Raw genomic sequence first — 11,819 nt, forward strand, 5'->3', positions numbered from 1 at the left:
TATATATTAATAGTTCCAGAGTGTTTTCATCAGCACACATGAAAGCCCTGTACCCACTAAGCAGGCACTCTCTAGTTCCCTCTAGTTTAATCTGTGGAAATAAGACACGCAGATATGGAAATGACTGTCATGAAGGAAGGAGTTTTATACTCACAGGTCCCTGGAAATGAGGGGTGCAGGACACCTGGCAAGGGCTCATGGGGAAGCACTGGGGTTGATCAGGAGGTAGAAGAAGTGAGGGGAAGGCGTGCAAGAGATCCTCGGTGGTGGTTTTCACTGGAGAGGCAGGGCAGGGTGAGCAGGCTGAGCATGTTTAGGATTGAAGAGCTGAAACAATTTCAGCAGGCTCTGGGCTATAGGAGTGGTCCCTGGTTGTCAGTGTCTGGCCCTGGGGTGATTTAGGGAAGGGTGTGTAGTGTTATGGACTGCAGCAGCCTGAGAGAATGAGGCGGATGGGGATATTGGTTGGTTGGCAAATCAAGACATTCTCTCAGATGAGTTGTTTGCTATCTCCAAGAATTAGCGAACGTTGGGATGGGGCAGTCCCTCCCTGGGTCTGCAAGGACCCAAGATGTCAAAGCACCATAAAATACAGAAAATAAAAAACATGACTAACACACTCCTTCCTTCCAACCCCTGGCAACCACTCATCTGCTTTCTGTCTCCTGGATTTGTCTACTGTGGACGTTTCATAGAAATGGAACCACGTAATACATGGCCTTTTGCTTTTGACTTCTTTCACATAACATACTATGTTCCAGGTCTGTCCGTGTTGTGGCATGTGCCAGTACTTCATGCCTTTACACGGCATGGCTGAATAATACTCCATTGTAGGAGGGACCACATCTTGTTATCCATTCATCCATCCATGGGCATGCAGGTGGCTTCTACATCTCAGCAATTGTGAATGATGCTGCTATAAATATTCACGTACACGTTTTTGTTCGAACAGCTGTTTTAATTCTTTTGGTATATTCAATAGTATTAATAGGATTGACGGATCATATGGTCATTCTATATTTCACTTATTGAGGAACTGTCAAAATGTTATTCATGGTAGCTCTGCCATTTTACGTTCCCACCAAAAGTGTAGGAAGATTCCAATTTCTCCACATCCTTGCCAAAACGTGCCGTTTTCCAGTTTTTGTTGTTCATTCATTATAGCCATCTGCAGCTGAACGTGTACACACTGCTGGTGGGAATACAAATGGTCCAGCCATTCTGGAAAACAGTTTCGCAGTTTCTTCTAAAGGTAAATGTACACCCTCACAGAACCCAGCAACCACGCAAAGATAGAGATGAAATTGTCTGCGAGAGACTTTAGAGAGTGAAACTCATGTCTATACATGCAGCTTGACTTAAAATAACCCTACACTGGAAACAATCTAAATGGCCATCAGCCAATGAATGGATAAGCGATTGTAGTATATACAGACCACGGAATGCTCAGCCCTGAATGTAGCAGGCTTGAATACATGCAACAGCACGGATGAACCTCAGGGCACGAGTCTAAGGGCGAGAAGGTGGACGCGAAAGCCTGTTTCCTGCCTGATTTCATTTTTATGACAGTCTTTACAAAGCAAAACAGAAATGGAAGTGAGACCATGGTTGCCAGTGGCTGGGGCCGGGGAGGCAACGGGCTGCGGAAGGGTTCAAGGGGACTTGTTGGAGGGACGGAAGTGTTCTCATGGAGATGGTTCCACATGCGATGTTGAAATGCATGAATTGTACTGTATGCAAACTATACCTTTTAGAAATGGTTAATTTTTTTAAAGGTTGCATGCTGTAGCTTGTACAGTGCATCTGCTTGTCTGCATGGTAAGTGGAGCGTGAAAACCAGCGTGCAGGTGGAGGGGCCCACAGTGTCTCGAGACACACGAGAACTGGAGGAAGATGTGCACAGGTGAGAAACTGACTCAGCTTCTCAGTGTCCGCAGAGGACTCACAAGGCCGTTGGTTTTGTTTTTTACTAGGCATCAACAGCGCCTTCTCCTTCACCTTCTTTCTCCTCCTCCTTCCTCTTCATCGAATTGACCCTTTTCCTTAATTTGAGCATAAAGAAAATATCTAGTTACTTGAAGCGTTTCACAACTTGCATTGTGATTGATTACACACCAAAACATTGCTTGTGGAATCTTCCTGGAAGAAAACACGATATTCCAGATTCCTTACCTAAATAATTTTTAGAGAATGAAAAATTAGTGTCAATATTTTCCTCCTGTTACGTTCCAAACCCCTTTACTTCTGCGCGTGCATCTGCCGGCCGACCCGCGCGGCTTCTGCTGAGCTGCTCAGCTGGAGTCAGTGGAAGTCCGTGGATTTCAGACGGATCAAGTGCACAGGCGACACACCGATGGTGCAGCCTGAAAGACGGACACATTTCACATCCATCCCGTGCGGCCCAGGGAAACAAAGGCCACACTCTCACCCTTGATATATGTTCATGCACTTCTCCTCAGGGGAAAATGAGTGTCTGTCAAATAACACAACAAAGTAGTTTCACTTTCCACTTGGAGTTCAGCTAGCGTCTCCTCGGCGAGCAGGCGTGAGGGCCTTTCTGAAGAGGAGGAAGGAAAATCCGTCAGGAGTAGAAGAGAAAAGAGAAACTGGAGGAAGAGCCTGGAGGGGAAGCCCGGAGCGGGCAGGCTTTGAGGCTTTGCACAGAGGAGGGGGCAGGTGGTGGGGCTCCCTGCTGCCATCTGTCCATCTTCCCAGGTAGGAGATGAGTAAATAAAGAGGGTAATGGAGTCAAGGGAAATCAGTAAAAACATTTTCAAAACTGTATCCCCAGAAAAGTAACGTATCACCCCATATCCCTACCTACGTACACACACACACACACACACACACACACACACACACACACTCTCTCTCTCTCTCTGTCTCTCTCTTTCTTTTCTGAACAAGGACACTCCGTGGTTCCTTCCTGGTCACTTGGGAGAGGCCCACAGCCCACTCCTAACTGCCCTGGAAAAGAGAAGTTTGCCGTACACCCAGAAGTGTTCCCCCAGAAGACCGCTTTGATGTGTTTTTATATTCCAGATACAATCAGTTTTAACACACAAGTTTAATTCCAAGTTTATTGCTTCATACATGTTAGGTCAAACCTGAGTGTTTATTTAGATAACTGTTCAGGACTTTTTAAAGTCAGATTTTCAACTTGTGAGTTTAAAGTTTTCTGAAGAACATTTTGAAACATAAACATAGTTTTAATTTAAGATCTGCTAAGGCTCAAAAGCGTCATGGGGAAGGGAGGCCATAATTTCTAATTATAAAGTATTGGGGGTGATAAATTCACATGACCTTTGCAGGAAAGTTTATGACCATGCCACCACAGGGCAGGGGCTTTATGAGGGGCCGGGGCATGTGCGGTCACCGAAGGCCCCTGCGTGTTATTTAGAAAGAATAAAGAAAATCACACTCCCCCATCCCCAGGCCCTGCTCTTTCGACGGCGCCACTGAGCAGCAGAGTGTGATATGCAGCTCAACGGGATTTCCATTGCTGAAAATACACCCGGGACATTATCAAGCTGAGGGAGCCGTAGGGATCATCCACCCAGCCTGTTATTGCACAGAGGGGAAACTGAGGCCCACAGTGGAGAAGGGAATACCCAAGGCCATCTGCTAGCCAATGACAGAAGACAGAATCCAGACTTCTCCCGGCCCCGTTCTTTTTCTGCTCTTCTCCATAGCCTGGCGCTGTGGCTGCGTTTCGCTCTTTCCCTCCTTCTCCTTCTCCTTCTCCTTCCTCTTCTTCAACGAGGTCTTGCTCTGTCACCCGGGCTGGAGGCAGTGGTGCAATCACAGCTCACTGCAGCCTCAACCTCCTGGGCTGAAGGATCCTTTTGCCTCAACCTCCCTAGTAGCTGTAACTACAGTTGTGCACCACCACCCCCAGCTAACTTCTGTATTTTTTGTAAGATGGGGTCTTATTATGTTGCCCAGGCTGGTCTTGTACCCTGGGCTCAAGTGATCACCCATCTCTGTCTCCCAAAGTGCTGGGATTACAGGCATGAGCCACCGCAGCCGGCATTCCTTTTCTTATACGATAAAAACAAGTGTTTCAGTTGCCTGCCTTCCTGCTCTCAATTAGCATTTACACGCAGCAAGAGGTGGTGGGTCCAGGTGAGCTCCCGCCTTAGCCCAAGCCAACCTCTAGGTACTTCACAGTCATGGGAAGAGAAGCCAGATGCTGTGGCTCCTGCCTCTCCATTCCCCGCTCTTGACTCCCACTCTGGTGCCCCCATCCCCTCCTCACCCACTGCCATTCCTTGTCTGGCTGGGCACTGGGCTGGCTCCATCTTCCAGCTGCATCACTTTTTCCTTAGAACGCTTGTTCATTTCCAGTTGCCTTCAGAAGGAAAGCCAAGCTCCTAACCGGTCCCACAAGACCCCCGGGAGCCTGGTGCTGCCAGCACCCCCAGCGGATGCGCCGTGCTCATCTGCCCAGCACCTCCCCCCATTTTCGGGGCACCAACCTGCCCTTCTTATCCCATCCCATCACGGGAGCCCCAGCTGGAGTCAGGCCAGCAGAGCCCCATGCCTGGTGTCTCTGCCAAGCAAGAGACGGAGGCTGTTTAATGAGCACTGCTGTCCTGGGAGGATGTGTCCCTGCAGTGTCCCATCTCCTATCATGCACAGGAAGAAGCGAGACCCACACACAGAGGGAGGCAGAGTTAAAGCATGGAGAGGAAGGAGAGGGATATAACATCGTTGAAACTCCTGGATCCAGCTAAGTCTGAAGCCAGCCAAAGCCTGAACTTCCCAAGTAGTGAGCCAATACATTTCTAATAAGCAGGTTCAGGGTGAATGTCTGTTACCTACAACCAAGAGAGTGCTAACCACTGAGCCCTGGGGTCTGAGCCACAGGGCCCTCCCCATTTCAGAGACGTGAATGCCTCTTTCATGCCTTTGGGTCTTGACACAGCGTCAGCTCTTCGCCTGAGTGAGTTTTTCTCCCTCCTCTACCTGGCAGGTGTCAGGGTTGTCTAGAGGGACAGAGCTAACAGGATAGATGTATGTATGAAAGGGAGTTTATGGTGGAGAATTGGCTCCCAGGATCACAAGGTGAAGTCCCACAGTAAGTGTCTGCAGGCTGAGGAGAAGGAAGCCAGTCCGAGTCCCCCAGCCTCAAAGTAGGGAAGTCAACAGTGCAGCCTTCAGTGCATGGTCGAAGGTCCAAGCCCAGCAAACCGCCGCAGTGCAGCCTTCAGTGCGTGGCTGAAGGTCCGAGGCCCCAGTGCAGCCTTCAGTGCATGGCTGAAGGTCTGAGCCCAGCAAACTGCTGCAGTGCAGCCTTCAGTGTGTGGATGAAGGTCCGAGCCCAGCAAACCGCCGCAGTGCAGCCTTCAGTGTGTGGATGAAGGTCCGAGCCCAGCAAACCGCCGCAGTGCAGCCTTCAGTGTGTGGATGAAGGTCCGAGCCAGCAAACCGCCGCAGTGCAGCCTTCAGTGCATGGCCGAAGGTCCGAGCCCAGGAAACCGCCACAGTGCAGCCTTCAGTGCATGGTCGAAGGTCCGAGGCCAGCAAACCGCCACAGTGCAGCCTTCAGTGCATGGCCGAAGGTCCGAGCCCAGGAAACCGCCACAGTGCAGCCTTCAGTGCATGGTCGAAGGTCCGAGGCCAGCAAACCGCCGCAGTGCAGCCTTCAGTGCGTGGCTGAAGGTCCGAGGCCCCAGTGCAGCCTTCAGTGCGTGGCTGAAGGTCCGAGCCCAGCAAACCGCTGCAGTGCAGCCTTCAGTGCGTGGCTGAAGGTCCGAGGCCCCAGCAAACCACTGGCGTAGGCCCAAGAGTCCAACAGCTGGAGACCTTGAGCCCGACATTCGAGGACAGGAAGCTTCCAGCACGGAAGAAAGATGAAGGCGGGAAGACTCAGCCAGCCCACTCCTTCCCCGTTCCTCTGCCTCCTGCTTTATTCTAGCCTCGCTGGCAGCTGATTAGATGGTTTCCACCCAGACTGAGGGTGGGTCTGCCTCTCAGTCCATGGACTCAAATGTTAATCTTTGGGAGTCACACCCTTCAATCTAATCAAGTTGAACATATTAACCATCACACTTGGCCTTTGCTGATGCCTTTCCAGGCCCCCCAAACCCTGCTGGTCATTCCCTTCTCAGTCTTCGCAGCTTGGATTCAAAACCCCACTACATCCCTCAGCATGCTGTCTTATAGAGCATCTGTTGGCCTGGTGAGGTGGCTCAATGCCTGGTAATTCCAGCACTTTGGGAGGCCGAGGCAGATGGATCACCTGAGGTCAGGAGTTCGAGACCAGCCTGGCCAACATGGCGAAACTCTGTCTCTACTAAAAATACAAAACTTAGCCGGGCATGGTGGTTCACAACTATAATCCCAGCTACTCAGGACACTGAGGCAGGAGAATCGCTTGAACCAGGGAGGCAGAGATTGTGCAGTGAGCCGAAATTGTACCATTGCACTCCAGCCAGGGTGACAGAGTGAGACTACATCTCAAAAAAAAAAAAATTATCTGTCGATTGGCTCCTATCCCACTTCTTAGCACAATATTAGGCACGGTAAATAATGATCAGTTAGAAGGTACTGTATTAATAATTTGCTGCGTTTGATTAATTTCTTCCCATAGTTGAACAGTAAATTGCGTGGATTTTTATTAGGGTGTGTCCTCAGTGTGTGACGAGGAGAGATGCCGTCAGGATCCTACAATCCCTCCACTCCGCCTTCATTTGAAAGTGCTATGTTTGAAGAAGTTAGATGAGTAGGGAGCTGAGCTGGGTGGGAAAGAGAGGGCAGAGGAAGTGAATGACAGATTTGAAGATAAAAACCAGGGCAGGACAGTGAGAATGGGTATGGTTTAGCTGTGTCCGCACCCAAATCTCATCTAGAAGTGTAGCGCCCATAATTCCCACGTGTGGTGGCAGGGACTGGGCGGGAGGTAACAATCACGGGGGCAAAGGCCTGGAAGGAGCTGGAAAGATACTCTGGAAAATATGAGCCAGAGAGGAGAACCCGGCAGTGCTGCGAGATGAGAGGGTTTGTACTGAAAAAAGGGTAAATGTGTGAAAATCCACATTCTGAATGGTGAGATCCCCTGCCTACGTCCCTTCCCCTCCTAAGTCTCCCGGGATCCTGGAACCCAAGCTTTTGCCCCAGAGCAGGAGGGGGAGGAATTCCTCCCTGGAGAGAGGGGCTAGCCACAAAGAAAAACAGCAATAACCAGGGGCCTTCCCCCAAGTGTGACAGTCCTCAGCTGTTCATCCCAAAATAAGCCTACTAATGACAATGGTCTCTCTTCTCACACGTACACATATACATGCACACACACACGCACACACACACACACACACACACACACGGAGCTGCCGATCAACTTTTTAATGCCAAAACCCTGAATCTGGGCTTGGCCTTGTGACTTAGCCCACAGAACACTGGCACACGTTAGGAGCACAAGCATGTGCCGTGGGGTTTGTGCTCTTCCGGCTGTGGTTGGAGTTCTGAGACCACAGCAAGAGCGAGCTCAAGGCAGCCTGCTAGAGAAGCCACGTGCAGGAGCACCGGGGGGTGACAGCTGGCCCCTACCGCCTCCAGATCTGTGACAGAGGCCATTAGGCTTAAGCCATGGGATGACCACAGGCACATGAGTGACACCAGGCGGGATTGCCAAAACAACAACAAACGAACTGCCGGCCTACAAAACTGAGCAAACACAACGGCTGGTGTTTGTAGGCACCAAATTGGAGGGTGGTTTGTTATGTGAGTGTGATAATAGACATGAGATAGACTGGAAGGGTGTAAGGACATCAGCCACCCGGCTATCTGGGGAGCAGGAAAGTCCAGGTAGGCTCTTGTGTGGGGATATGCACTGTGCAGGGCAGGAGCTGCCAGCAGCCCAGAGTGAGCCAGAGACATACAGCCTGGGATTGGAGAGGTCATGGGGCATGATCTCTGTCGGGCTGGGTGGGCCTTACAGATGTTGGCAGAGACAGGCATTTATATAAAGTGAAATGTGCCCTTGGAGGGAGCAGAGCAGAGGAGGGCTGAGCTCCGCCTGCATCCTGATGACACGGTGGAGCCTGTCTGCCAGCCCGGGATTTCCTGGAGCTGGCAGCCCCAGCCAGGGGCTAGATGGCTCGCAACTTCTCAAGTGGTGCTGGGTCCTGCCTGCCGCAGGTGCACCTCCCTTTCTACGATGTTAGTTATCACGGACCAGAAGTGCCCGACTCCATTCCTAGGTCAGGGGGTTGCAAAACGGTGCTGTTATAATTCTACTGTCCCTCCTACACTGTCATCTGGAGCACTTCCATAGAGCAGATATTTTCTCGTCAATGCTCACATTGCCTTCATGGTTCAGTAAGAGAGGCTGATCACATGCATGACTCTTTCCCTTTACTTACCTGTTTTTGGGACCATGAGTCCACTTCCTAGCAATAGCCAAAAACTACCAACAAGGTTTGCATTTGAGTAACATTGAGACTTAAGGCCTTTTACCATCAGTGATATGTTTCCGTCTATTGCAGTTACTTTTCTCATTCATGCTCATTTACCCTGAAGTGGGGAAACACTTTTCAGTTCCTGGTCCTTTTGACAGGACCATGGTAGTTACTGATGAGTTCCTTGCCTTCCGGTATAGTTAGATGCTGCAAACTTACCTTGTTTCACCCCAGACCGAAGTCAACCATCTCTTCAAGGAGAGACCGAAATCTGAATGCCAGCAGTGCTCCTTGCCAGCAGGTGGTCATTGTTCAGGGCCAGGAAATACAGACTCAAGTCCGTAACTGATGTTTCAGCAAATCTAGAATTATGTGGTTTTACTTAACTTCTTTTGTTTTACGTTCGTACCTCTTTTCTTTGAGGTTGGAGATCTTGAGTCCCAAAGACATGAGCGTAATTATTCATGTGGCTCAGCTCACAATACCGTTTTGGAATAACAATAGCAATTTTATTACTAGAAACATGAATGCCGAAAGGTTTAAGCCTTTTTTGCAGTTCTTTTTCCCTTCAGAGTATATTTCACTAGGATGTAAGGCAATGATAGTGTTTTAAAGCTATCTTAAATTATTTTTGTTTGCATGATTAAACCACCAATATGATATAAATTTGTTTGATAGGGTACATTTGTTTGATTTTGCTTTTGATATTTCAGAGATTTCTATTTTTTTCATTTTACTTGACTTTACATATATAATTGTATGAACATTTACATGATTCCAGAGTCAAATCGCAAATCTACAAAACAAGATTTATTTGGGAGGACTTAGCTTCTATCCCAGCCCCTACACCCTATTCTTTCTCTGATTCTATTTATGTCTTGTTTGATCTTTTCATTTTCATTTTTAGTTGAAATTTGGTATATATTCCAAGTTTTTAAAAAGTTATGTGAATTTGATGCAAGAACAACCTTGATTATATCTCAAAGGCTTTTAAAAAATATGTACTAGCTGGGGGCCGTGGCTCGTGCCTGTAATCCCAGCGCTTTGGGCGGCCGAGGTGAGCAAATCACTTGAGGTCAGGAGTTTGAGACCAGCCTGGTCAACATGGTGAAACCCTGTCTCTACTAAAAATACAAAAATTAGCTGGGTGTAGTGGTGAGCATCTGTAATCCCAGCTACTCAGGAGGATGAGGCAGGAGAATTGCTTGAACCCAGGAGGCCGAGGCTGCAGTGAGTGGAGATCGTGCCACTGTACTCTAGCCTGAGTGGCAGAGTGAGACTCTGTCTCAAATAAATAAATAAATAAGATAAATAAAAATAAAAATGTGTGCCAAAGTCCAGTGTTAGCTCCACTTCACAAGCAGATGTTAGCGATTTCAAGAAGTCAAAGCAACAGGATGGGCGGAGCCCTAGTGTCCACCTTCTAAACCACAGTCCAGAATGGTGGGTGTCTCAGCAGGATTCCATTATGAAGAACAAGGCCCACATTGCTTACGCAGGAAACGACTTATTAGGAGCTATGAAAGAATCGTTTGTGGAGCTGAATGAGCAGGCCGTAGGTAGAGCTGTCAAGGCTGGTTTCCAAGCCATACTGCAGAGCTAGAGTTGCTGACTCATCACATCCAGAAACCAGTGAATCCAGAACCACCTGGAATCAAGGAGCCGCTCCTGCTGCAGCCAGCTCGGAGCCACGGCGCTCCCGCATCTGGATAGTCAGTGACTGGACACCATGCTGCCAAGCAAACCAGACACCTCCGCCCTGGGCTGACCGGTGATGTGCAGGCATCTGCCCGTTCCCCTCCACATCCCTAGAGTGCATCTCACCGACCAGGGCTGCCAGAGCCTGAAAAAGGTCATCTTCATCTTCCCATCTGCTGCAACTCAAGAAGAAGGAAGAGAGGCTAGATGGAAAGGAGGATGAGGACCCATACAGGGAGGAGCGATGCCACCAGGAGATGGCGCTGTTCAACATTGCTGGGTTAGCAACGTCAGACCCTCAGGGCAGGGCCGCCACCCTGCCCCTGTGCCTTGGACCCCCGAGGGATTTCTCAAGGAGATTATTTCTTATCTTTTTTTAAATGTTGATTAGAATCTATAACATTTCTCTTTTTTCTTGACATATTGCTTGTACATACTTTTGGGGTATTTTGACACCTGTACATGATGAGCAACCATCAAATCAGGATAATTGGGATATCCATCATCTCCAACGTTTGTCGTTCCTTCTGTTGGAAACATTATATGACTTTTTTTCTAGCTGTTTTGACATATACAATAAATTATTGTTAAGCATAATTTCCCTGCAGTACTGCAGAATACTAGAACTTACTCTTTCTATATGACTGTATTTTTGTACCCCTTGTCCGCCCCTCTCCCCTCTCCTTCCTGACCTCTGGGAACCACAATCCTACTCTCCATCTCCATGAGATCTGATTTTTTAGCTCTCACAGGTGAGTGAAAACACGAGATATTTATCTTTATGTGTCTGGCTTATTTCACTTAACACAATGACCTCCAGTTCTATTCATGGTGCTACAGTAACAGGAGTTCATTCTTTTCATGTCTGAATAATATTCCATTGTGTATATATATCAGATTTTTTAATCCATTCATCTGTGATGGAAACTTAAGTTGATTCAATATCTTGATCATCGTGAAGAGTGCTGTGATAAACACAGGTGCGCAAATACCTCTTCCATATAGTGATTTTCTCTCTCTCTCTCTCTCTCTCTCTCTCTCTCTCGCTCTCTCTCTCTCTCTCTCTCTCTCTCTATATATATATATATATATATATATATATATATACAGTTCCTCAACCTCCCTACTCCCTGCTGTCCTTCTCCTGGTCCCCCCCAACAGACCCCAGTGTGTGAGGCCCCCTTTTTTTTGTTGTTTTTTTTTTGAGACAGTTTCGGTCTGTCGCTCAGACTGGAGTGCAGTGGCGCAATCTTGGCTCACTGCAACCTCTGCCTCCCGGATTCAAGCAATTCTTATGCTTCAGCCACCAGAGTAGCTGGGATTACAGGCACACACCACCATGCCCAGCTAGTTTTTTGTATTTTTGGTAGAGACGAAGTTTTGCCAGGTCAGTCAGGCTGGTCTTGAACTCTTGACCTCAAGTGATCCACCTGCCTTGGCCTCCCAAAGTAACAGTGGGGATTTTTAAAGGAGAATCCTGCCTGTACAGGATGTGTGCCCTGGGCTTTTGGTTCTAGCTCTTTGTAAGTAAGATTCCATCCTGCTGGTGTCATTGTTGAAATTTAGCAGAAGATTGGCTCTTGGACTTGACATCCAGAAGGTGTTCTGATGCCCATCACTGGGAATACACTGTACTTTATGACTAGATTTGACAAGCATCTTTAACCCTGGTTTTTAGGACTGAAAAATGCTTTTACAGTGAACCCCAACCCCCACCGCTGC

This window comes from Aotus nancymaae, unplaced genomic scaffold (assembly GCF_030222135.1).
Source record: "Aotus nancymaae isolate 86718 unplaced genomic scaffold, 86718_ANA_hifiasm-v0.15.2.pri h1tg000031l, whole genome shotgun sequence".
NCBI classification, from domain to species: Eukaryota; Metazoa; Chordata; class Mammalia; order Primates; family Aotidae; genus Aotus; species Aotus nancymaae.